This window comes from Physeter macrocephalus, chromosome 9 (assembly GCF_002837175.3).
Source record: "Physeter macrocephalus isolate SW-GA chromosome 9, ASM283717v5, whole genome shotgun sequence".
Classification (NCBI taxonomy): Eukaryota; Metazoa; Chordata; class Mammalia; order Artiodactyla; family Physeteridae; genus Physeter; species Physeter macrocephalus.
In genome coordinates this window covers 14,809,102-14,834,264 of record NC_041222.1, presented here as the reverse complement: position 1 = coordinate 14,834,264, position 25,163 = coordinate 14,809,102, and the positions used below count along the sequence as shown (strand labels likewise).

The window sequence follows — 25,163 nt, the reverse complement described above, 5'->3', positions numbered from 1 at the left end:
CACATGCCGCGGAGCGGCTGGGCCCGTGAGCCATGGCCGCTGAGCCTGCGCGTCCGGAGCCTGTGCTGCGCGACGGGAGAGGCCACGGCAGAGGGAGGCCCGCATACCACACACACAAAAAAAGTCTGTTTCAGTGAGTTGTTATTTTGTTGAAAAGAAATTTCTTAGAAAAATAATCAAATGGGGATTTTTTGAATTTAAAAAGAACATTTTATCGTAATGAGAATAAGAAGTATATGCGCATGCATCTGATAAATAGGTATTGAATGTCTTCTAAGTGCCATGCTTCCTGCCATGTGCCTGGTGCATCTTCTTCTTCCAATTATGTCTAGAATCTGATTCCACCATTACTATCACCACTGTACCATGACCATCCTAGTTTAAGCTATTGTCACCTCTTGCCAAGATTACTACAATAGCTTCTAAGTGGTCTCCTGGCTACTCCTTTTCCCGCCTGTAGTACAGACCTTATATAGTAGCAGCCACAGTGATCTTTAAAACAACTTAAGTCATTTATCTGCTTAAAATAAATGAGTGGCTTCACATCTTATTCAAGAAAAAAATAATCCAAAATACTTATCAAGGCTTGTGGGGTCCTCATGATCTGGCCTGGCCTGTTTCCTTTCTGAGCTCACTCACTGCCACCCTCCCCTCATCTACCCCTCCTCAGCTGTGAAGGCCTCCTGGCTGCTCCACACATGGTTGGTCAGTGTTGCCACAGCTGCTGTTTCCTGTGCTGAAATGCTTTTCCCTTCAATATCTCATGGCTCACTCCTTTTTCCAGTTCTCTGCTCAAATGTCACCTCATTAAGGAGTCTCTTCTTTTTTTTTTGTGGTACGCGGGCCTCTCACCGTTGTGGCCTCTCCCGTTGCGGAGCACAGGCTCCGGACGCACAGGCTCAGCGGGCATGGCTCACGGGCCCAGCCGCTCCACGGCATGTGGGATCTTCCCGGACCGGGGCACGAGCCCGTGTCCCCTGCATCGGCAGGCGGATTCTCAACCACTGCGCCAGCAGGGAAGCCCAGGAGTCTCTTCTTGACCATACTGTATAAAATAGTACCCACTCCCCAGTGCCATCAATGTCATCCCTTTCCCCTGCCTTATTTTTCTTTATAACAATTACCACCTCCTGACAATAATATATTTCTAATAGCTACATGGGTTAATTCAACTGACCTTTGATTTTCTATCCTGTTATCTTATTTCACATTATCTGGCATTCTTCTCCCTTGTTGGTTTTTTTAATCTTTCTCCATTCTTCACACTGTATTAGGATGTAAGCTCCATTAACACATATTTTTCATTTATTCAACAAATTTTAATTAGCACCTACTCTATGCCAAGCTGTGGGCATCTAGAAATTAACTAAAGAGACTGTAATCCTGTATGCATGCAGGTTACTTTTTAGTAAGGGGAGATAGACAAGAAACAAAGAAACAAGCAGGTATATTATATGAAAGACAATGATAAGTGCTTTGGAGAAAAATACATCAGAATATTGTCAGATGGGAGTGACACGGTTGTGGCTAGAAGAATGGAGTCTGTCTTTAATCAGGTGGGCAAGACTATGGGAGGAGCAGATTTGGGGAGGAAATTAAGAATTTTCTGGGCATTTGTTAAGTTTAAGATGCCTTCTAGTCATCCAAGTGGAGAGGTCAGGTGTGAGTCTGGAGTTCCAGGCAGAGGGCAGGCTGAGATAGAAATCTGGGACTCATCAGTACATAGCCGCAAGACAGGATGAGATCACAGAGGGCTAGAAGGAAAGAAGTAGTTGAGACCCTAGTCCTGATCAGCCTATGTTAAAGATTTGGAAGATGAGGGGAAAAAAGGAGACCAAGAAAGAATGGCTAGTGAGGTCTGTGAGGAACCAGGAGAGAGGAGTATTTGGGAAGCCAAATGAAGGGAGTGACCAAACATCTGTGTCAAATCCTGCTGAAAGGTCGAGTAAGATGAGTTCTGAGACATGATCGTTGGTTTTGGCAGCCTGGAGAGGTCATGTTGACTGTGACCAATGCTCTGTCGGTGGGGCGACGAGGACGAAAGAAAGAATATGGGGGTGATGGGGTCAGGAAATGGAGACAATAAGTAGAACTCTCTCTTTTAAATATGTTTGATCTAAGGGGGAATAGAAAGTGAGGTGGTAGCTGCAGAAGGCTGTAGGGTTAAGAGAAGTTTTTTTTTTGGTTGTTTTCTTGTTTGTTTGTTTTTAAAGTGGGAGAGATCACAGTAGACCTTATGAGGTGAGAGAAAATTTGTGTTGCAGGAGAGGATACAGTTGGGGGAGTAATGTCCTGGAAGGGGTAAGACGGGACGGGATCCAGTGCAAATGGAGGAGATGGCCTTAGCTAGGGTCAGGGGCATGTGCTCATAGGCACAAGAGGGAAGGCCATCTTCTCACTGCCTCTTCTTACTCAGTGACATGGAAGCCAGGACATCAGTTGAGAGTGACATGGAGCAAGGAGTGTATGAGGGAAAAGGAGAAGGTGTACCTAGTCATCGCAAGAGTAGGGGAATGAATGGACTGGGGAAATGTAAATAGCATCTCCAGGCACCACTTAAAGGAAGCAGTCATCAATTTAAAGTGAGACTGGCCAGGTGGTTGTATGTATTTCTCTAATCATGTCAGTGTGTGAATGCAGATGTGGAATGGACAAAGAGTTGGATTGATCTGGGGTTACTGATTACAGGGTGAATATGGCAAAGGGAGAGACAGACAAAGGAGTTGAGAGCGTACACAAGGGATGGACCATGGAATCTAAGCTACAGAAAGAATGAGACCAGGAGGGATGAGGAACAATGATGCATAATGGAATCATTGGATTAGGCTTGGTCATGGGGTTGGAGAATTATTGGAGTTGGCATAGTAGTAGAAAGAGTGTGGGATTTCCCTGGTGGCACAGTGGTTAAGAATCCGCCTGCCAATGCAAGGGACATGGTTTTGAGCCCTGGCCTGGGAAGATATCACATGCCTCAGAGCAACGAAGCCCGTACACCACAACTACTGAGCCTGCGAGCCACAACTACTGAAGCCCACGCGCCTAGATCCCGTGCTCTGCAACAAGAGAAGCCACCACAATGAGAAGCCCGCATGCTGCAAGGAAGAGTAGCCCCTGCTCGCCGCAGCTACAGAAAGCCCCCGCGCAGCAACGAAGACCCAATGCAGCCAAAAATAAGTAAATAAATAAATTAATTTTTTAAAAAAAAGAAAGAGTGGTGGTTAGAGAATAAGATGTTTGAAACTGAGATTATGAAGGGTGCACGTTTATTGGTAATTACAAGGTCTAGGATGGGACCATGGAACTGGATGGCTGAAGTAGGAAGACAATAATAGTTATTTTTAAAAATTTATTATTTATTTATTTATGGGTTTTTTTTGGCTGCACCTCGCGGCATGCAGGATCTTAGTTCCCCCACCAGGGATCGAACCCGTGCCCCAGCAGTGGAAGCTCGGAGTCTTAACCACTGGACCACCAGGGAAGTCCCAATAATAGTTATTTTAAAAAATTTAAAAAACGAAGAGGCCAGGATATTCAAAGACTTATCCACATGGGTGTTATAATCATTAAGACTTATAATCAGAATGTTGGAGAGAGTGACAGATGCTAAAATCCTCAGGTAATGAGGGAGGGGGATTTTATTGAGAAAGGAGGACAGTAGTCTGCAAGAATCAGTAAAGAGCAAGAACACCCATCCCACCTCCAGGCCCAGTGGCTTGAGGATGAGAGAAAGCACTTGACTTTGTTCACTGCCACATCCCTGGCACCTACAATGGGGCCTCACACATGGGAGAATCTTAATAAATATCTGTTGAGCGGATGAGTGATTGAGTGATAGGGAGTCTCCATTTTGGCAAGAGGAGTCATTGGAGACTGGTTTGGGAAGCTAACTCAGATGCATTGTGAAAGGTGGTCAGGACGGGGGAGAGGCCAAGGGCAGGGAGATCTGCTAAGAGGCCATTGAATAGTCCAGGTGGGAAAGGAGGAGTGACCTGTGAAGGGGCAGTGGGGACAGTAACAGGGGCCAGAGTAGCTTGACCACAGTGAGGAAGAGGGCAAGTGACCACGGGGGTTGTGGGAGCCTTGAGTCAGGAAATACAGGGCAGATGAGTGAGGGGAAGTTAGTAAGGAGTTGGGTTGGAGCATGTGTGTTTGATGGGTGTTCAAGGGAAGAACCCAAGGTAAGACTCTAGGCTGCCCTGGATAGAGTGCCTCTGTCAAGGGGAGGGTCAGGATAATGGCAGTGGGGGAAGCAGATTGTGGATGGAGCCCCTGGAAACAGCAGCCTTGGGGGCAGGCTTGAAGCAGGGGAGTCAAATAGGCCTTGACTGGTAAGAAGGGCTTTCTAGGTAAAGAGCAGAATGTGACTAGAATGGGCGAAATAACTGGTGGATCCAGGGCCGACTGAGTGATACTGACCCAGAGAAAATGAAAGCGGAAGGTAGAGCTAAGGCTGGAAGGGGAGGGGAGCAGTGAGGGCTCATTTCTCCCTGGCAGGGCCCTGCCCTGGGGTAAGATGGTCCCCCCATCTTGTAGGAACCAAGCACTCTGGATACAGTGCCTGACAGGGACCCCCTCCAGAGAATGGCCGCAAATCATAGCACACATGCATGTCAGCATGAAGGCTTCACTTCCCCTCTCTGATATTCAGGTCTGTGGCAGCATCCTCTGTCTGCAGAATATTCCAGAATATTGAGAACAGGCTGGAGACTTTAACAGAACTCAAAGCAAAACTCCAAGGCAAAAGGCTGAGAGGGAAATATTTCTAGGATATTGTGATAGAGATGGTGGGCACGTAACCATACTGACAGCACAACCATCCTGCCTATACTGATGGTAACCACTGCTTCTGCACTTGTCTGGCCAGAGGTGGGTCATAGATATGACTCTGGCCTTAAAACCAAATTAACCAGAGCTTTCACTCATCATGCCATGTAATTGTTGTTTATTGTTTTCTTTAGAAATGACAAAAATACCAAAGAAGGCAAGCTTATAGCAAAGAAATTAGCCCTGACCTAAGAGTGAGCAGGCCTGAGTCTAAGTCCTGACCTTGACCCAATTTTGCCTGGTGGTTTTGTGTAAGTCCCATCCCCCTTCTAGGATTCAGTTGCTTTCACTGATAACAACTAACATTGTAGCTGGCCTTGGGCTTACAGCTTTACATGCATGGTCTCATTTTACGCTCACAACAGTCATATTGTAGATGTGACACTGCAGGTGGATGTTCTCATGATCTGCCTTTTATAGGTGAGGATTTGGAGAGATGGAGACGCTGAGCAACTTTCCCAAGGTCACACAGCTAATAAATGAAAGACCAGGATTCGAACCCTGGTCTTTAGCTCCAGAGACCCTGGATTTCACTGACACTTTGCTATACTGTAAAATGAGGAACGTGGTCCTAGCTCTAATTCTCATTTATCTGACATTTGGATATGCCCTCACTCATCCCAAGCAAGTTAAGAAAATGCCTGATATAAAACACACGCAGTGGCAGCCATCTGTCTAAACACACAGTTCTCTCTTCATGCTGGCCTATCTTATCTCGGTCAGTCTATAAATTAATTAGCAGTCCTTCACAGGAGTCACAAACTATTTCTGATAGTCTGGCTTTGGAAGGTATTTGAGTTTGCAGTGCCTGCTCCTAAAATTTACTAGGCTGTGGTCTAAAAAGAAAAGGAACTAGGAAGGAAGGGAGGAAGGAAAAGCAGGGAGGGAGGGAAGGGAGGAAGGGGAAAAGAAGATAAAGGAGGGAGATTGGGATTGACATATACACATTACGATATATAAAAGATAACTAATAAGAACCTACTGTATACTGGGAACTCTGTTCGGTGCTCTGTAATGACCTATGGAGTCTAGAAGAGAGTGGATGTATGTATACGTATGGCTGATTCACTTTGTTGTACAGCAGAAACTAACACAACATTGTAAATCAACTATACGCCAATAAAGCAATTTTTTTTTTTTTTTTTTTTTTTTTTTTTTTTGTGTGGTACGCGGGCCTCTCACTGTTGTGGCCTCTCCCGTAGCGGAGCACAGGCTCCGGACGCGCAGGCTCAGCGGCCATGGCTCACGGGTCCAGCCGATCCGCGGCATGCGGGATCCTCCCGGACCGGGGCATGAACCCGTGTCTCCTGCATCGGCAGGTGGACTCTCAACCACAGCGCCACCAGGGAAGCCCCAATAAAACAATTTAAAAAAAAAAAAAAAAAAAGAGAGAAAGGAGGAGAGGGAGAAGGAAAAGAAGCAGGAGAGAAGGCAAAGGCCTTTACTTGAGGAGTTGGAGGCTCTTCACAGATTATGTGGGTTTTTATGCTTTAGTTGACTTTATCATAAGCTGTTATGGTTTCTAAAGTGATTTTACATAGGTCATGGTCCCCTTCCAACGGAAGCTTTTAATATGCTGTAGAAGAAGCCATTATTATTCTCCATATCTAAATGGTCTTTAACATTTTATAATCTTCATTGTTACTTAGGTGAGTAATTAACTTACTCTGTGTAGATAAACTCGGACTGCCTTCAGAGTATTCCCCCATCATATTCAGTGAACTTACCTTCACGCCTGGATAAGTAATTTAATATATTCAATATCGTAGAAGGAAAAAGCCTGTTGTCTTGTTGGGTTGTTCTCAATATTAAAACACTTGACCAGTAAGTCAGAGACTACTGACTGCAGAGGCCACCCCTCTCCGATGATTAGAATTATTAAAGTTTAAAATGTCAAGTTTCCCCTAATAGTACTGAAAATCCTTATGGTTCTTTCCATAAATTAACAGCCTGTAATTGAGTTCTGAGGAAAATACTGGGAAAATGTTACGGTCCCTTCTTTTTTTTTTTTTTTTTTGGTACGCGGGCCTCTCACTGTTGTGGCCTCTCCCGCCGCAGAGCACAGGCTCCGGATGCGCAGGCTCAGCGGCCATGGCTCACGGGCCCAGCCGCTCCGCGGCATGTGGGATCTTCCCGGACCGGGGCACGAACCCGTGTCCCCTGCATCGGCAGCATACTCTCAACCACTGCACCACCAGGGAAGCCCGGTCCCATTTTTTAAAAACTAAAAAATCATTCTCATGTTACCTAAACTGAAAAGGAATTAAGTACCACCAGAAAGAAAGGTAGTTTTGTATTTAAAACACAGATCGCTGGGAATTCCCTGGGCGTCCTGTGGTTAGGACTCGGCGCTTTCACTGCTGAGGCCCCGGGTTCCGTCCCTGGTCAGGGGAACTAAGATCCCGCAAGCCTCGTAGTGCAGACAAAAATAAATAAAATAAAACACTGATCGCTAATGAGAAGCAAATTCACTGGATTTACTCAACAGAAACTGCCTTCCGCACTGGGGGCACTGCTCCCATCGTCGTGTCTGTGAACATGCTGTGTCCCTTCCTGTACATTCCAAGTATATTTAGCAGACTTTGTGTTTGTGATGCCCTGCCTTAAAAGCACCTTGTTCCATGCTGTGTCTCCATTAGGGCATGAACTCCAGAGTGTTTACTAGATTTTTTAAATGCTTCAGTTGTTAAATGAGATAAAATTCCCAGCCAGGAAACAAAGAACTTGAGCCTCCGGGCTTTGTTGTTAATTACCAAAGTATTACATGAGTACATTCTTGTCATTAACACTTAAGCTTTGAGGCCTCTGTAAAGAGGAAGGTGGGGCCCACAGTGGTCCCACGTGGCCATCTGTGCCTTCTTGCTTCCCTCACAGGGGGACTCTGTCGTCTGTGCTCTCTCTCCCTTCCCCACCCTGCCTTTCCCCTGCACATGTAGCTTTTTTTCTGCATCCTTTCCAACAAGCAGCTTCCATGTTGCTGCATTTCATTGATGATTTTAGTCTGGAACACTGTATGACTCGTACTTTATAATGGTACCCTTTAAATGTATATTACGAGGGGCAATCTGGATGCACAGTGTCCCTTTGTCAATGTAGAGAAGGCACAGTCCAGCTATAATGTGGGACAAAATGAAAGCAGTTAGATGGGCAAAAGTTGCTTGGGTTTTGGAATGTTTCTTTGGAGTGTTTTTAAAAGTCTTTTGAAAAAAAGAGTCTCAAGCATTGGGGTGAATGTCATCAGGTCACCATTTCCTTGTGTTAGAGGATTTGGCAAAGGAGAGGCCAAGTGTGAGGCTGCAGGGAAAGGAAATATATGTGGAACAGGCTGGAAAGGAACTTACTCGGGCACAGGAAGCTGGAGATCCTGGAGAGGAAATGAAGGAAAGACAGGCAACCACAAACTAGGCCAAGAACGGGAGTAAACATGGTCCAAGAGCCAAGTGTTCTCATGTGACAGCCATCCCTGTCTCTGTTCACTTGCTCTCTCCTTCCCCTGCCTGAAGATAATTGTGTCCACCCCAAGTGCGTCCCAGACCAGGCTGTGTCATAGAATCATGTGAGAAGCTGAAACAAATATAGATTCCTGAGCCACAGATCTTCTAGGGAAATTAACCCAGGCTTTTTGTTTTTTGATTTTTTTTTTTTTTCCAGTTTTCCAGCTACTCTGAATGTGGGCTAGCTTGGGAAACACTGATATTCAAAGTTTTAAGAGCTGACCATCACTCAGAAACCAGACTTGATACTAGAGAAGAGATGGTTTTGAGAAGAGTGTTTTTAATTTGATAAAACAACTATAAGTCAGAACAAACAGTCCATATCCTGTCTTATATGTTGTGCATTCATTCAGAAAGTTGATGGTTAAGACAGTCTATGGATGAAATATCTCGTCTGTGGAAAAGCCAAGGATGTAAGCATCATTCCTTACAATTATCTAGAGATGATGTTTTTGCCCTTTTATAAGAATCAGAGATCAGTGGAGAAATGTCTTAAGTGGGAAATCCGTAAACAAACAAAACATCCAGATGAATAGGGTAAAACCACTACCGAATTAGAAAATAAGCCAAAGATCTGTGTGCATCCTAGGAGTTTGTTGGCTGGTTATCCCAAGTCCCACAGCCTTCAGGGGAAAATTATTCCTTTTATATTTAAATTAAAATTATGTGGACCCTTACCCACAAAGTGTTAGAGGTGGTCCAGTGCCCACCCCACTATTTTTATGGATTTTTAACTCAAGTGGTTAACTCCGGTGGGATGGAATTAGTTCTCCTGGTCGCTTCTTGTTCTGATTTCCCATCTTGTCTGAATTCTTAATCTCACATCCTTCTTGCATGATATCCAGTCTGCACCAAGCCATATGTTAGCCCCTTGCCTTTGGTTCTCCGAACAAATACTGTTATCAGAGGTCTAGGGGTTACCAGAAGTACTTACATCACAACATTACACAGCAAGCAATTTTAAAAGTTTATATTAAATAGTCTCTTTATTTTGGCCATTTCTGTGATCAGGAATTTCTTATTCACTGACTCCTCCCTTACCACTTCAGTCTTCTTCTGACTCACAGATCTTATAAGCTTCTGAATTCCAAAAGTGAATTGCAAATTCAAGTGTATAAGCATTTTTTTTAATTTTAAGAGATATCACCAAATTGTATAATAAATTTACCAATTTATTAACATCAGTTTATATTCCCTTCAACAGTGTGCAATACTTAATTTTCATTCTCTAACCAATGATAGATAATATTTGTATTTTATGTATTTACTGATATCATAAGCAAAATATATTATTCCAGTATTTTCACTTGCATTTTTTTTTTAATGATAGTTTCGGCATCTTTTCCTAAGTTCAATGGCCAGTTATACTTATTTATCTATAAATGACTGGTTTGTTTTTTTCAATCAGATAGTTGGTAATTTTCTTCAATTTTCATATTGATTTGTAAGAACTCTTTGCATATTAGAGATAGTAACCCGTTGTTATATATGTTGCAAATATTTCCCCCTGTTTCTTTCTTCTCTTAGATTTGCAGTGGTGCATCTGGTCCCATGGGGATGCCCTTGGGATTGGGATTGTTCCTAACTTTCCAATGACTTTACCTGGTACTTGCTGGGAAAGCCCAACAGATCTAAGGCTATTGGTTTGATGGGAGCCAGTCTTTTTGGTGCTGGTTTTCTTTGCTTTTCCATCTTGTTCTTATTCTTTTTTTCTAGCAAGCCTTTATTTTCTGTAGGACACATTTAGTACTTGAGGAGTATACCCAGTTGATGCTTTTTAGTCTTTCTCCTTGCCAGAAGGAAGAAATAGCAAATTCTTTATGATTGACCAGTCTTGGCCCCTTCTTTGGGTTTTCAGATGAGCTCTCTGAGCAACTCATGGGTCTTTCTTTCAGCTTCTATTCTTCTCTAAGCTTGGGGAGGAAGAAGAGGCTCTGTCAATCTGTGTCTAGGCTGACTTATTTCCCAGAAACCCAACCTTTACTTTTGGTGTTTCTCTAGTAAGTACATTCTATTTCTTGTGTCCCCTGGAGGCCACTCTTGCTCAGGGGCACCATTTAAAATGGGCAGGCAGCATGGCACAGGCAACATAAGCAAAAATGTACACTTAGGCCATAGGGGAAAAAAAAATCATGACCTCCCCTCTTGCCAAGCAACATTTCCATAGAAAGTGTTGTGTCCTAAATGGTTAGGGGGTGTTTAACATTTTCATATCCCAGCTATGTTTTTTTGTCTTCACAGAATCAGTAGCCCTTTATTTGCTTCATAAGTGCTTCTTACATTGATCAAGGAGCCTATATATTTCATAAAATATTCTCAGCTCTAATAACCCTTATCATGTTAAGACACATACAGTGTGATGAGCCCATAAGCATGCACTGCATAAGAAGCCAGCCTTTCCCATCGCCAGGGTTTATTTATTTATTTATTTATTTTATTATTTATTGGGTCTTTGTAGCTGTGCGCGGGCTTTCTCTAGTTGCGGTAAGTGGTGGGGGGAGCTACTCTTTGTTGTGGTTCGCGGGCTTCTCACTGCGGTGGCTTCTCTTGTTGCAGAGCCCGGGCTCTAGGCGCCCGGGCTTCAGGAGTTGTGGCACGCAGGCTCTGGAGTGCAGGCTCAGTAGTTGCGGCGCACAGGCTTAGTTGCTCTGCGGCATGTGGGATCTTCCCGGTCCAGGGCTCAAACCCGTGTCCCCTGCATTGGCAGGCGGATTCTTAACCACTGCGCCACCAGGGAAGCCCTCCAGTGTTTCTTATACTTTCATGTTCTTAAGAATCACCTAGGAGCTGTTAAAACAGTTTCCCTGGTCCTGCCCCCAGAGATTCTGACTTAGTAGGTAAAGGTGGAGCTCAGGAATTTACATTTTTAATAAATGCAGACATGGTCCTGATATCTGTGGTCCTTAGTCCTGGCTTTGGGTCCAGGGCAAGATATCTCAACATCGGCACTCTTTTCATCGGCAGGCGGACGCGCAACCACTGCGCCACCAGGGAAGCCCAACATCGGCACTCTTGACATTTGGGATACAACGATCCTTTGTTGTTGTGGGACTGTACCATACCCTGCAGGATATTTAGCAACATCCCTGGCCTCTAACCGTTAGATGTCAGTAGCATCCCGCCCCCATTATGACAATATGACAATCAAAAATGTCTTCAGACATTGCCAAAAGGTCTGCGTGGGTGGGGGGTGGGGGGGAAGCATCAAATCACCCTTGGTTGAGAACCGCTGACCTAGGGGAAAATAAATGTTAATTTAAAACCGTTTTTATTTTCACATGCAGATGTTCATACCCTTGCATTGATTTCATTGAACAAATTAAACATTTCTGATCCCTGGTATGTACCAAGCCTTTCATTTTAAAAAAGTGTAGCTTAATCATGGCTTCCTCTTTAACATCTTATAAGATGAAAGAAAGGGAAATGTCCTTGTAAATTAATATCTATTGAACATGTACTTTTCCTAAATTAATATTCCCAATAGTTTTCTGTAGAATATGCCAGAACTTTAAAATTAATAGAAAATTAGCATTAATTCATATTTAAAAATAATATTACAGTAATATTAACACTGACATTGCTTTAGGAAAGAATTCAGATTTGCTGTACTATTTCTAATAAGGAAACAAATTTGACTGGTAAATGACACATTCTAATTTAGGAATATAGGACGAAAGAGTGATGATGCACTTGCCGTAATACTGTTTATAAAAATCTCACCTCTGCTGTAAGTTTAGAATTTTTCCTTGAAGAGTCTATGGTCCATATAAATAAATGTATCCTCAAACATGCTCATTTCAATGTGAGTTTTCACATGCTATTAAAATGTTAAAAATAGATCACAATGTAGGGCACCCAAATATTTAACTCAGGTTAGTGCCATGAAGAGCTGAAAGAAAGAGAGAAGGGAAGGAAGGAAGGAGGAAAGGAAGAAAGAAAAGAAAAGGAAAGAAAGGGATTGACTGAGGCTAAAACTCTGTAGTCTCCAACCACTGGTCGGTAAATTCTGTTGAAATTCAATAGTGTAAGAGACAAACATGCAAAAAGGCTGGTGAAACAATTCCTAAACGCCAAGAAAAGGAAGCCTATAGATTTTCAGGAACCCTGAGGGGAACCGCTGAGGTCTCCATTGTAGCCTTCACTGCATCCCCACCGCCCCTTCCGTGAAGGTGTGAATAAACCTTCAGACAGTAAAGAAGCCTTTTCCGGGGCTGATGCTATTTTTAATGTCTTTAGCTTGACAGGCTTTCTGGACAGGTCCCCATGTTATCGTTTCTTGTATGGGAAATCAAGGTGCTGGCAGTTGTCTTTCCCTGCTGTGTGTGGCAGGCAGAATTGATTCTCAGAAGAGGACCCCGGGATTTTGGCCAGCGGTTCAGAAAAAAAGCAGGCCAACAGAGGATGGAAACTACGGGAGTAAGGGGCTCTGACTTGCCGAGGTCGAGAGGGAGAATCACTGGGAAATGAAAACCTTGATCATGCCTAGTGGAAAGTTGAATTCAAGAAATCTAACTACATATCATGGTTATATTATATTTCCTCCGCAGAGAACACCTTGGTTTTAAAAATACTGTCTTCTGTCTGAGGTGTTTCTGTCTGTGTCCTTCCAGGATTTCTAGAAGGTCCATCTTCAGAGGGTCATTAACATTATTTAAATATTCATGGTGGGGGAGGGGATTACAAGCTGAAATTTCAGACAGCTTGGGAGTGGGGGATGGCTGGCCACCCGCCGGATCCAGTCCCACGCGGTGTATCAGCTGCCTCCTTCCCCACCGCTGGCTTTGTTAACACACGCGCTCTGACACCAGGCCACCAGCTGCCACAACAGGGAGGGCAGCATGAAGGCTCTGGCGAGCCAGTGAACCAGAAGCATCTCTGTCCGCACCTCAGCCTCTGGACCACATCAGGGAGAGGCCCAAAACACATCCAGCCGCCGTCCGCGTCACAAAGACGCGTCTCCCACCGGCTCCCAGCGGTCCTGCTTACCCGGACACAGTCTTGGTGCTGGTAAGGGATGGGGAACTCGACCACTCGGATAGGAACTCAGCGGTGCCGGCCTTGTGAGGGCGGACACGCAGCCACACACTTCCATATACACTCATATGCACGTATGTATACACCAACGCACACGTCCAGATGCACGCACGCCGACACGGCCACACGTGCGCTAACACAGGTCCACGTACCCAGACACAGAGCCCTCTCCCCAGTTAGGAAATACTCGACTTCACTTGCCCCATCCCTCCATCCCTCCAATCTATCCATTCACTCATTTCTTGGTTTCTCGGTGTGTGCCAAGATTTCGCCAAAGCCACAGACAGAAGGTGCGAGTGGTTGGGGAGGGGATGTGGAAGCGGAGGGGCAGACCTCTGCCCCAGGCGCCGGGAAGGGGGCGGGGAAGGGGCGGGCTCCGGGAGCAGGCGGGTGGTGCTCCCGGCCCTCCAGCGAGCAGAGCGGCCGCGGCTCTCGGCAGATGCGCTCGCCCCAGCCGGGGCCTGCCGAACGCCTTTCCGCGGAGTCTCCCCGACGCCCCGAGGAGGAGGTAGTGGCCGCGCCGCGCTAGATCGGAGGCCGAGGACAGCGCCCCCGTCCGGCGCCCAGAGGTGGGTGTCCAAGCTCAGGCGCGGCGACCCAGGACACCCAGTCCCTGGGGCCCCCTCCTGGTGTTGGGGCCTCGGGCGCGGGGAGAGGGTGGCTCGGGAGGGATTGGTCCCTTGGGAGGCCCTCTGATGCACCGCGGACTTTAAAGGGCTTTTATGGTCCTTGCCTAGTGGAGCGTGTGCGGGGCGGGGGCCTGGCTGGAAAGGGCTGTGACCCTGTGGCTTTGAATTCCTAGGATTGGGGGAGGGCCAGCTTTTGGCTGCTTTATTCAATACTTACTTATTTATGCTTTAAAAACTAAACTTAGGAATACCATCTCCCTCCCACCCCCTCCGCCAAACACACACAGAGCCGGGCTGTACAGGAAAAGCAGAGAAAAATCAAAGGTCGGTAGCCGCCTCTCCAGACCTGGGAGCCGCGGTGGATGGAGCCAGCGGTTCCAGCTGGAGAGGAAGGCTCCAGCTGGAGAGGAAGGCGCGCGTCCTGTCTCCTTTGATGGTAGCGCTGGGGGCGTTTTCAGAAATCCGGAGCTTTGCAGGGAGACTGAGGCCGAGGAGGGCCGGGTTCTCAGCCAGCTGGAACCTTTTGGAATGGGGTCCGGAGAGCTGCTGCAGGAGGGAGCAGCCCTTCTGCGCGCGGAGGGAGGGGGAACCGGGTCCGAGCTGAGCCTGGAAGTTCGGCCTGAGGCTGGGACCCCAGCTAATAGGATCTGGTGTTTTATCCTGGGTAAAGCCGGAGGGTAGGTCTCTTTGGCCCCTTTGTGGGGACACTGTGGGGAGTCGAGGGCGCGGATCGTGGTGGTGAGCGCTGGGGCAAGTGTTCTGGAATCGCGGTGGAGGCGACGCGCCTCCCGGGATAGGAGCTAGGAGATACTGGCGGCTCTGAGAAATTCTAGAGAATCATAGCGGAGAACAGGGGACTGAATGGAGGTCCGGGAGAGCGGGCTGTCCGGGAGCCCGCGGAGGGAGGCCGCGGAGGGAGGCGAGGCGGGCCGGGGAGCTGTGGGGTTAGTGGCCGGTAAGAGCGAAAGGCGAAGCAGCGGCTGCAGGCGGTGGGGAGCGAGGTGGAGGGTGGACCCGCGGGAGCGGGACCCGCAAGCTGGTTTCTGAGTTTCCCTGGACGGATGCGAGACGGCCAGCATTGGGGATCTCTCCCTGATCCGCAGAAGGGGGCGTCTGGGAGGGAAGTGACTCGTGTAGAGAGATGGTGGATTATTTCTCCAGACCCGGTTTCCCGCGTGGGGCAGTAGTGGTTGGGCAGATGTCTTCCCTTCCCTGTAGCAGTTTTAGGCGCAGCACCTAACCCCCCCCCCCCACGTATTTACCTTTGAAAAGAACACACACACACACACACACACACACACACACACACACACACACGTCTCTATATAGTATATCCCTCAGACTGCAAACAACTTCTCAGAGGAAGCGCTCTTCCCTCTTATCACCCGTCACAGGCACCTGGAGGCTGAATTAGGACAAACCCACCACTCACCAGTGTAATCCCAGGGGATTTGTTTCCTTGGCTTTGTTCTAATTGAAGAGAGTTAATTTAAGCATCACACTTTTCTTTCTGGAAATGTTCGCAATTTAATTAAACATTCTCTTCTTGCTGGCAGCCTCCTCAACTTTGATCAATAGAATTTCAGAGTAACAGGTCCAGAAATGAGGCATATTTAGTAAGGAGTTCACTGCTTCTTTAAACATAAAGCCTTTTAAGAATTGAAACTTGCCCTAAAGCACCTCTAAACGGCTGTCCGATGCCCGCTCTCTCCTCTCCAGTTTTGATATAGGCTCTTTGCTTAAAGGACATCTTCTCCTTTGAGTGGGCACACCATGGGTCTTGTAGGCCCTGCGGTTATTTTGAGCTGCACCAATAAAATTAGTCGTGAGCCAGAAGAAATGAAAGTAATACACCTTGGATCTCCAGATCCCTTACCTAACAGACCGGGCAATTAAGTGTTGAGATGCTTCTCTGGCAGTGGAGTTCATTTTCAACTTCTTTCTGGGATGCCAAGATGCTAGTGTGAGACTGGGCTTTGAGATGGGACAAACATTTTGAAATACCCATTATCTCATAGTTCTGGCATGACAGTTGAAACAGTTTCCTGCCTGCGGAGTTCAGGGCAGTGTTGTCAGAATTTATTTCACTTTCATAAGTGGCTCCTTCTGACTCACTAGCCTCAGGATCTCTGGCTGATAAAGTGGAAGAGGTTGTCTTAATTTAGTTATCAGGTGAGGGGAAAATGATCCACTGGTTGTTTTATTTCTAAACCTTTAATATAGAAATTACATATTAACTGTTGCTTCTAAAATGTTAGCATCCTGGACTTTCTAATTAATTATTATAATTATTGGCTAGCTTCTGCTGTCTTTATAGATTTGGTGGACTCTTAAAACACCCATGTCCTAGATTTCTAACAAGGTTGTCATCACAAGTCTCTACATATTAGGAAAATGAGAAATGTTTCAAATAAAAATGCAATTGAATTTGGACGGGGGTTGTGTTGAGGGATTTTAATGATTAAAACAGGAGCATGTTGAAAATTGACTTTTGAAAACCAATTTCATTTTTAAGTTTTACACGGTTCTCAGCGCTGGTATGATCTGTCATGAATTAGCCTCTGGACTGGCTGTCCTTTGATCCTGAGAGACATGGGAGTCACCATTTGCTTAGATTATTGGTCAGGCATCCTGTGTAAGCTATTGGAAATTTCAAGTTGATTAATATACTTATCAGGTTCAACAATGTTAGTAAGTTTTGCTAGAAGATTGCATCATTTTTTTGGTACTGTGCAAACTTGACACCCGGAGGCAGATTTGCTGTGATGCTAAAAAAGCTTAAGCTTCAGGGCCCTGCACTAGCACCAGCCTCATCCAGGAGCACTTTGGGTGGCATGGGCCTGAGGGAGACAGTGCATCCATGAGCCATCAGGGGAGATAGATAGAGAGGGAGAGAGAGGGAGAGAGAGAGAGAGAGAAAGAAATATCTTTGTTAGATAATCACCTTCTAAGGATATATGACTGCTGTTAAGTTTGGGACATATGCCCTTCAAACACATTTTCCAGGAATATATTATTATAGAAAAGTTGAAATCATCTCTGTTGTAACAGGAAAATCCACTACAGGTTTACCCCACTTTCTGAAAGTTCACATTAGTGCCACTTAGCTTTTACTCAAGATCTACATTTCGCTAACCAAAAGAAATCGAAAGAAGATTTTCATTTCTGTGAAAAAGCTGTTACCGAACTAATGTAGTCTTTCGTAAAATTGAAGTGCCTGGTGTAACATGAAGTGGGAATACTCTTTCCTTCATGCCAGTTCAGCTTACCAAAGGTTTCATAGGAGTGGTCTACTTTCAGATAGTGGGACAAACCTGTATTTTGCTCAAAAAGAAAATTATAGGGTATGTTTGTGTGATTTAAGTAGGACTTGATGAATTAGAATACTTAAGAAATAGAGTGCTCTAATGATTTCAGTAACTGAAATTTAAACTTGTCTTAAACATTTATTTCAACGGTTGTTGATGAAGATGTTTCTAAGATGTAATAAATGACTACCCCGCCTTGACTACTTCTTGCCTTAGTGGGTTTACCGTGGTGAATGTACTGTTGTCCTTCCATTGACCATTCGGGATTTTGTAGTCTCAGTGTGATGTTAGCGTAGATACAAATTATAATTTTTAGAAGTGTAGAGGTGTAATCACCAAACCTAGTCCAGTACAGACTCTGGAGGCTGGCTTTTGAGAAAACTAAAATCCCAGTATAAATGTTATTTCTGTTCTTGCCCCAGTCTCTGAAAGATGAGCGCCAGAAAAATGAGTTAATCAAGACCTTGCCTTCTTCCTACAGTAAAATAGGATGCGCTTTCTCCAGGGTTCAGCCAGAGGTTCTTTTTTCCTTTTGAAGTGAATGCAGAGATTGAGGAGGTACAGAAGAGGACAGACAGCATGGGCGGAGGAACTGAGAGCATCCTTGGGCCCATTGACCTCTTTTTCCCTTTGGTACTTCTCTCTCAAATCTAGGAGCACCAGTGCTACCAGGCCTTGGGGGGACACGTTTGAGTCGTATCAAGGAACATGTAAGTGGCATCTGTTCCTTTCTTGGTTGGAGTCTCAGAAAGACTGCATGGGCCCTGCAACTGGAAAAGGTACCCTTTGGAGGTAGAATGCTGAAGATTTCCTTTTTCAGGAAGAGGATAGGGATGGGGATGAAATGATGGAGCTTCCCTCAAGTGGGTTTGTTTGTCTGTTTGTCTTGGAGGATACATGTCCGAGTTGGGGGAGTCATGGTGTAAATGCCAAGGAAGGGGAGAGAGCTGTAGAACTTGGTGGGGGTGACACTGTCCTCTGAACCCCCCTTTTCAGGGACTTTGTGGTCGGTTGGATGCTTGATTGGAGCAGATGGGGTGAGCAGAGCCAAATACACAGATACTATAACTAATGCCCCAGTTATCCAGAGCCATGGCAGGGCCCAAACTCATTAGTGCGTTGGCCAAATTCTCTATAAGATCTACAGCATGTCACATAAACTGAGTCTTAGTTCCTGCATCTATAAAAAATGGGATACGGAGAAGATTAGCGTGGCCCCTGCGCAAGGATGACATGCAAATTCATGAAGTGTTCCATATTTTTTATACACACTACTATATATAAAATAGATAACTAATAGGGACCTACTGTATATCACAGGGAACAATACTCTGCAATGACCTATATGGGAAAAGAATCTAAAAAAGTGGATATATGTATATGTATAGCTGATTCACTTTGCTGTACATCAGAAACTAACGCAGCACTTTAAATCAACTATACTCCAATAAAAATTTTTTTAAAAAAATTTAAACATGGGGATACCAAAACTTACCTGCTTCAAAACTTAAATGAGATGGGTATGGAAGCACCTTGAACATGTATTCTTCGCCAAATTGGTTGTTTTCTTAAATTAATCAACATCTTCTTTCATCTTTATGGCAGATGCAAATACGTAAACAGTTTTTAAAGTTAATTTTTAAAAAATTCCAGCAATTGTGTAGCACATCAATTGTTCATCCTTTACGCTGATCAGATCCAGAAGCTTTGGGCACAGAGGTTCTCCAGGCCTGACCTCCACGCCCACCCCACAGCCCTCTTTTGACTTGGGGAACCTGCTGGCATCCTTCTCTTCCCCTTACCCCTGAACGCTTGCACTGTTGTTGGAGGCTTCTTCCAGTCTTCTTTACTTGCTCTCTCCTGATGCTTCGAGTAGGTCAGAAATTGCTTCTCAATGGGAGAATGGACCCAAATTTTCAGGACCCTAATCCTGGGCTTGAAGCTCACTCAGTGACCAGCAGTAAGATGGGGGTCACTGGGCTTCCCCTTCACGAACTACTGCCAGCTTCTTTGCCAGCTTTCGTGAGTTTACTCTGTCATAAGGCAGGAACATGGATGAAAGTATTAAAGTAAAGATTTGCCATGAGGGTTCAAATAAAAAAGGTTTTCAGAAGAGCCTGAGAAGCGTAGTGAATTCAGTCCTTTTTGTCTTATCATTGAACTTCTCACAGATTTGCAGTAGAGTTGGCTGCTTGGATGGATGATTATGTACCAGCCAGGTGAGGTGGGCACACCAGAAACATTATTTTGAGTTAATTCTTTTTTTTTTTTTTTTTTTTTAAGGGCTTCAAATGCTTGGCTTATGTATGTATGTGTGTATGTATGTATGTATGTATGTATGTATGGCTGTGTTGGGTCTTCGTTTCTGTGCCAGGGCTTTCTCTAGTTGCGGCGAGCGGGGGCCACTCTTCATCGCGGTGCGCGGGCCTCTCACTATTGCAGCCTCTCTTGTTGCGGAGCACAGGCTCCAGACGCGCAGGCTCAGTAGTTGTGGCTCACGGGCCTAGTTGCTCCGCGGCATGTGGGATCCTCCCAGACCAGGGTTCGAACCCGTGTCCCCTGCATTAGCAGGCAGATTCTCAACCACTGCGCCACCAGGGAAGCCCTGAGTTAATTCTTAAGTGCTACAAATCATTCTTTTTAACAAACACATATAAAAGGTAACCTCCACCCTTGGTCCAAACCTCGCCACCAAATTCATGGTGCCACGCCTGGATTAGGATGAGCCTGTACGTTTAAGGAAGTGAATCGGTTAGAAAAAGCAGTTGGGGATTCACAAACAGCATGACTGAAAAAGCAGAACACTGTAGCACCTAACCCAGTTTGTGATGCCGCTGTGAAGTTTTCTTTTCAATCACTGTCTGCTGGAGGGAAGTCCCCCTCAGAACGTCTCCGGAGGGGGAACTGTCCAGCTCAGGGCCAGTGACTCTCCAGTGTATGTACTCTGTTTAAGGGCCTCAGCCCTGCATGAAGACCTGATTTCCTGGGAATTTGCCTGTTCACTTGAGCAGCATATCTGGACATGCGATGCATCACCCCAGTGTCCATAGAGAGGCAGACAGTGTCCATATGGTACAGACTGGCAGCATCACCCATGTGGGGGGAGCCTGGATACTGCCTTTTAAACTGGTTTTGCTGGTGATGCCAAGACCAGGTGATGATGGCAATCCTGGTGCTCTGTCAACAGGTCTGTGAATTCTGCTTGCACGTTCTGCCCTGTGGAGCGCCCAGAGTCCTTATGATAGCTACGTATGATTGGCGAGCAATCGGGTCAGTGTATATCAATGGCGGTCCAGAACTATTAACCTCTCTTTGAACTACATAAGGATGTTTTGTCTTGCTCTCCGTATGCTTTAGCGAGGAAGCCTTGAAAAGGATTATTACTGTGCAGAGCAAGGATATACAGTGATGCTAGAGCATTTTTTCCTGGGTTGTCAAAGGGTGCTGGACTGGACGTTACCCCACAGGCCTTAGAGTGCCCTGGGTTGGTGAGGTTTAGAGGAGAAGTTTACCAGACCTTCCGGGGTTATTGTCTTTTGTCGGTTAGAAGGAAGAGTGTGTGCGTGGAACGGGTACCCACACCACTCCAAGTTCTGTGAAGAGAGGGGTTCCTTAGGTGGCCATCCTGTCCATCGCCATGGCTTTTCCCAGGGTGTTTGTGATGATCCTGTGGGCCTTGGACTGAGCTAGTGCTTCCTGCAGCAGAGACCAGCCCTGCAGACTCTGGGGGAAGCCCTGATCCTCAGATGCCTTTCTTCCCACCCAGCCTGACCAGCCTCGAATGCAGAGCTCTCCCAGGGCCGCCTGAGCCACCTGTGAAGGTGGAGGAAGGCCAAACCACGCTTTCCTGTAGGCGATTCACTGCCGGCTTGCTGCCCCTCTCCCAGTGCGGCTGACTGTCTCGGCTTCTATTCTCATGACGACATTTGCACAGTGGAATCATGCAGAAACGTACTTTGTTTGGAGCAATGCCTCACATACATTTTTTCTGATACAGCCTACAAATGGAGAAAGGCACCATTGTTGAACACTTTCCGTGGGGGGGTGAGGATGGTGAGAGAGTGATTTTCCCAAAGGAATACATCTTACTTAATATTCTAGAAAAATCAAGTACTACACAACCCTGAATTCAAAAGCTCTCTCTGTATGTGTGTTAAAATCAAGGTCAATGTGTCATGTGCTGTGTGATCCCAAGGCTATATTTAGCCTGGCAAATTAGTATTTTTGCATTAGAACATTTTATCCTTGCAAAGGATAGCAAGGATTCTCCCCGGACACAATTCCAGATGAGTAGAATCCATTCATTTGGGGAGGAGTATGAAGAAACTGTTTTGGAAATTGAGATCCAACCCAAAGCACCTGCGATTGTTCCTGTTTGAGATCATTTTTCCTTTTGAGAAAAGTTTAAATCAGTGTTAAATGCAGCATGGAGATGGACCCAGAGAGTGGGAGGCATTGCTTTCGCATGAAATCACAATGTGTGCGTTGTTTAAAAATATTCTTTTCATCGTATGCTTCATTACCAAAACAATTCACAGCCTTCAAAGGACGACAGACGTTATGGTGGAAGCAACAGAGAGAGTATAAACTAGAAGAAAGAAAAGGGAAGAAATCCCTCCTTCTCCAACCACCACTCAGAATGGAATTGAGTTTTTTCTTCTAGGGAATTCCCTGTAATCCCCAGGGATGGCTTGACCTTGAGGTTTGATACTGGGAGAAGCTAAGAGGAAAAGGGGAGGGAATTAACATTTTCTGAGTGCCAGACACCAAACGGGTTGCTTTATCTTCAATGTCTTACCTAATGCTCACAATCACCACCATTTTTCAAATGAGGATGCTGAGGCACTGGGAGGTTACCAGGTAACCAGTCAAGCTGTGCGACGCCAGCCAGTTTTCTTAGGCAGTTTTCCCTCTTGTTACTAAACCAGTGCTAAAGGGCCCTGGTGCTCGGAGTTTGGTCTGAGGACATGCGGCATTAGCATCACCGTTACCCAGGGGCTTTGTTGAAACTAGAGAATCCTGAGCCCCATTCCAGATCTGCTGAGTCGGAATCTGCATTTGTAACAAAATCACTAGGGACCTGTATGCACAGTATGGTGTGAGAAGCTCTACCACCCCGGACTTGGAGGGCGAAGTTCTGGCAGATACCACCGAGAAAACTAGCCAAACCTCAGGACTGCGATCAGCAGACTGACTTGAGGGATTGGGCTCTCTGGGAGGGGGGATGGGTGCAACTACCAATAGAATCTAGCAGGATGCAGCTAAGCATCTTAAAATGCACAGGATGCCCCCCTCCCCTCGCAACAAAGAATTATCTTGCCCCGAATGTCCACAGTGCTGATGCTGAGAAACCCCCGATCTAGTCATCCGTATCTGGAATTCACATCCTGTAGATATGTTTCCATAGCTTCCGATGCGTGCGGCTCTCTAGCAAGTGTAACTTAGATGATACTGATTGCATTTTGCTATGCAAATGTGATTCTCGTTACTGGGACTTGGAAAGAGTAAAAGAGCTGAAATTGCAGCATGATAGATTTCCGTTAGGGTTATGAGAGTGTCTGGCTCTGGTACCCAGGATGTTGCAGAAATGTTTCTGAGCGTGTACTGAGTGCCCCCCACTGGGGGTCATTTTCCCTGGTCCAGTCCTGCCTGGCAACAGTACCTTTTGTTTGTTTTACTCCCCAAACTTGCCCAGGCCTCTGTTCTATTTCTCAGCCTCCAAGCAAGCTGTGTTGGATCAGTGGTGATACCTGGAGGCTGGGGGAGGAAAGGGAATAAACGCAAGACTGGTGAAGGGAAGCAAAGCCTGTTTCCTACCACCTTGCCTCCCTGCCTGCCCCTGGGATCTACTCATCTCCCCCTTTTCTCACTCAACTCCTCTAATTCCAGCACCTCCACTGACAAACACCTCTCCTCTCCTCTCTCCCTGCCCCTTCTCTCTCTCTCTAGATTCTGGTCCAGAACGTCTGGACCTCTCTCCCCTCCATCGCCTCTGTCTCCCTCCCTCCTTTTCTCACTGTCTTCCGTTTGTGAGCTGAAAATCAACCTGAATCACGACTGGGAAGTGAAACCAGGATGCCCAGTGTATATTAAGGGAGGGAAAAGTTTTGAACTGAAATTCTATCCGATAAAGAACCCTTGTCATTTATCTCCTTCAGAATGGCTACAAACACCTCTACCTACTTTCTTGTTCTACTCTGATTAAAACTTGCTTTTTCTCGAGCTCTAGAGTTGGAAAACAGAATTCTTTCTTGGTTCTAGTGTGTTTTCCAGCTTTCTTTCACTGTCGATATTATAACGATCATTTTCCTATACTTTTGAATGAACATTGTCATTGAAGTAGATTGTTCTCAAAAAGTTTTAGATTTATCGCCGAGGCATCCCAAGGAGAAGAAAATCTCTTCGCAACTTCTGTGTACCTTCTTTTCATAACTCTCATGATCCTTTGCAAATGAAAGGGGACGCCTTGGGGAGTGAACGGCAGGCTACACAGAACGTCCAGCTCCAGCATTTGGAGCCAGAGGCCAGGGCAGATGAAGCTGGAGTGCTGGGCTTCTGGCCAGAGTGGAATGAATCTTCCCAGCACTGGGAAGCCTGTGTTTTTCCAGCAGACCAGCTGATCTGCTCCAGAGGGCTTTAAATTGGGAAATGGGGAGTTCTGGGGAATAGTGGAAATCAGAGAACAGGAGATCAATTGCTATGGAGGATTATTGGTTATGTCACAAAAAGGGGGAGATTTGACATCTGGTAACTGATTCCTAGTAATTGTTTTGAGAAAATAATTGGGAAATCAGTATTAGAAACAATTTTGTCTTTAATATGAGTCCTAAAGGTGTATAAATGAGAGGAAGAGGACTTTCCTGGTGGTCCAGTGCTTAAAACTCTGCACTTCCATTGCAGGGGGCGCAGGTTCAATCCCTGGTCGGGGAACTAAGATCCCACGTGCTGCGCAGTGTGGCCAAAATAAATAAATAAATAAATAAATAAATGGGAAGAAGAAAACCTTAGAGGACTTTGTCCCCCGAGGTACCCCTCCTGTCTTCAGCCCACACCCTCTAAGTGTGTTGTCACATCTCATGAACGCCTCAGGGGTCCTCTTGGGCTTGATAATGTATGCCATCTTTTGAAAGATCCACTAAATTCTTTTGGCCACAAATTACGCCTTTCAAAATTGGCCTGGAAGAATGCTAGTAAGAATCATTACACAATTGACTACTGCAAATCCTTGGACACATACAGAGTAACAATTACTGGGGCTTTATGAAGAATGGCTCCAAACCAAGGGCAGAGTTTACATGAACAGAGGAAGACATAATTCAATATGTGTACAATTGAATAAAACCTTGAACCTTTAACATGGGCCCAATTTCATACACAAATTGGGATGAAGCTTCTTTCAAAAGAGCGTAACTTTGAAAAAGCTCAGATTTTCATATTTCTTCAGTGACTTGAATCTTCCATAAGTGCAGATACTGGGAGATTAAAGGGGATTTAAGATGCTTCGGATAATGAATATTTATTGAAAATCAGGCCCTCTTCCAAGTGCCACATATGTTTAGCCATCTTTAACCCTCATAACATCCTCCTGTTGGGAAGGTACCAGTATTATAAATTGTTACAGATGAAGAAACTGAGCACAGTGGTTTAAGACAAGGGCATATATCTAGTGGCACAGTCAGAATTCGAATCCTTGTAGTCTGGCTTTTATACACAGTCTCTTTTTTTTTTTTTTTTTTTTTTGTGGTATGCGGGCCTCCCTCTGTTGTGGTCTCTCCCATCGCGGAGCACAGGCTCCGGACGCGCAGGCTCAGCGGCCATGGCTCACGGGCCCAGCCGCTCCGCGGCATGTGGGATCCTCCCAGACCGGGGCGCGA

At 45.6% G+C, this 25,163-nt stretch overlaps 1 protein-coding gene, 1 long non-coding RNA gene and 1 pseudogene across 15 annotated transcripts in view; 2 read left to right on the top strand and 1 right to left on the bottom strand.

The window, feature by feature from the left end:
• PALM2AKAP2 (PALM2 and AKAP2 fusion) overlaps positions 1–25,163 on the top strand; it is a 499,300-nt gene that overhangs the window by 367,146 nt on the left and 106,991 nt on the right. The window contains exon 1 of one of the 14 annotated variants that reach the window (XM_028493684.2): positions 13,177–13,325. The exons of the other annotated variants lie outside the window; for them this stretch is intronic. The gene's annotated coding sequence lies outside the window, so the exon portion shown is untranslated. Of the gene's footprint in view, positions 1–13,176; positions 13,326–25,163 lie in introns of those variants that run through there. 14 annotated transcript variants of the gene reach the window in all.
• On the bottom strand, positions 11,293–15,475 carry LOC114486850 (uncharacterized). The gene is made up of 3 exons (XR_003681160.2): positions 15,414–15,475; positions 12,039–12,207; positions 11,293–11,552 (listed from the first exon to the last, which is right to left on the bottom strand). It is a non-coding gene; the product is annotated as an uncharacterized lncRNA (long non-coding RNA).
• On the top strand, positions 18,460–18,552 carry LOC112065570 (uncharacterized; annotated as a pseudogene).